The sequence below is a fragment of the Octopus bimaculoides genome, chromosome 2 (assembly GCF_046866305.1).
Source record: "Octopus bimaculoides isolate indiv1 chromosome 2, ASM4686630v1, whole genome shotgun sequence".
NCBI classification, from domain to species: Eukaryota; Metazoa; Mollusca; class Cephalopoda; order Octopoda; family Octopodidae; genus Octopus; species Octopus bimaculoides.
Window position 1 is genome coordinate 134,682,022 of NC_142929.1, and position 1,495 is coordinate 134,683,516.

At 28.6% G+C, this 1,495-nt stretch overlaps 1 protein-coding gene across 4 annotated transcripts in view; it reads right to left on the reverse strand.

Moving 5' to 3' along the window:
- The window catches only part of LOC106877917 (cadherin-87A), a 222,610-nt gene extending 221,648 nt beyond the window's left edge, over positions 1 to 962 (reverse strand). The window contains exon 1 of one of the 4 annotated variants that reach the window (XR_016240751.1): positions 621 to 878. The gene's annotated coding sequence lies outside the window, so the exon portion shown is untranslated. Of the gene's footprint in view, positions 1 to 620 lie in introns of all 4 variants that reach the window. The other 3 variants (XM_089347726.1, XM_089347727.1, XM_089347725.1) reach the window with 3 other exon arrangements.
- Between the last annotated feature and the right edge of the window lie 533 nt (positions 963 to 1,495).

The following is a 1,495-nucleotide window of genomic DNA, read 5'->3' on the forward strand; positions in this document are numbered from 1 at the left end:
TGTATATATATATATATGTGTGTGTATATATATATATATGTGTGTGTATATATATATATATATGTGTATATATATATATATATATATATGTGTATATATATATATATGTGTGTGTATATATATATATATATGTGTGTATATATATATATATATATATATATATATATATATATATATATATATATATATATATATATATATATATATATATATATATATATATATATATACATACATATACATATACACGTACATAGACAGACAGACATATTTACGTTTGTGTATATAAATACAGATATTATATATTTGTGTGTGTGTGTGTGTGTGAGCCTGCATGTATGTATGTATGTATGGAAGGATGGATTTTAACGTGTATAAGGAACCCTTTTCCGTCCCAAATCAGGTTTTAAAAATATGGAAGTTTCTTATACATGGATAGTATTATAATCCCTTATAAAATCTTTTTTCAAAATTTTAAGCCCCAAAAATTATGGAGCTCCTTATACACGTTAAAATACGGTATTTGTACATTTCCGTCATATGTAAAAACTAACTCATAACAGCACATGGTATTGAGTATAAAGAAAAAATCCGTGAGATCATTCTTAAACAGAGCTTACCTTATAACGAGATCCGTTTATTTACTTAAAATTCCATGATGTTATAGGTAAAACTTTCTAAGTTAAAATGGTAGACGTGTTATCAAAATTTCTTATCTATCACACCCACGGAAGATAAGCAAACCGACAACAATCTTAAGACAGCAATTGTTAAGTTACGTATCCGTTTATCTAACCAATGCATAACGCCGAAAATCTATATCTACAATAGTGAAGCTAATATAGACAGCATGAAAGTATAGCTAACATAAAAGAAACGACAATAATAAAATTTTGTTTTTCTATTTAGTTTTCGAAATTCTTGATGTGAACTGGTGTGTTGAAACATATTTTGCAGTATCTAGGGAGGATCATGCGCCAATAATAAACACTGGTTGTATTTCACTTATTTATTTGTCAATTGGTTAATTATTTAACCAGTTAACTAATTGCTTGTTTAATCGTTCATTTACTCGATCGATCAATCAATCAGGTAGGTTTGGCAAAGTCCTTTCGTCACCATTCTAATTCAAGTAGACCAGGAGGACAGAGGGTCTGTCATTCATGAGATTTCAAAAGATAGCATTTTGACAAACCTAACCGATTGATTAGTTGATTGAACAATTAATCAAGCAGTTAATTAGTAAAATGTTAATAACCTGATGAATGATAAGAAAAGAAGTGAAACAGAACCAATGTGTGTGTTTATTATTGGCATAATGACCCTTTTGAAATTCAACAAAACCATAATAAAGATTTCTCAATTAGGTACAATGCTACACGTTTAAGAGTGTATTTGATGGAACTAACTCCACTTCTACATGAGATATATCCCAGAAGGTGAAAAGACAACATTCTACTCCAGTGGTGTCTGGGTTTGAACTCGGAACATAACT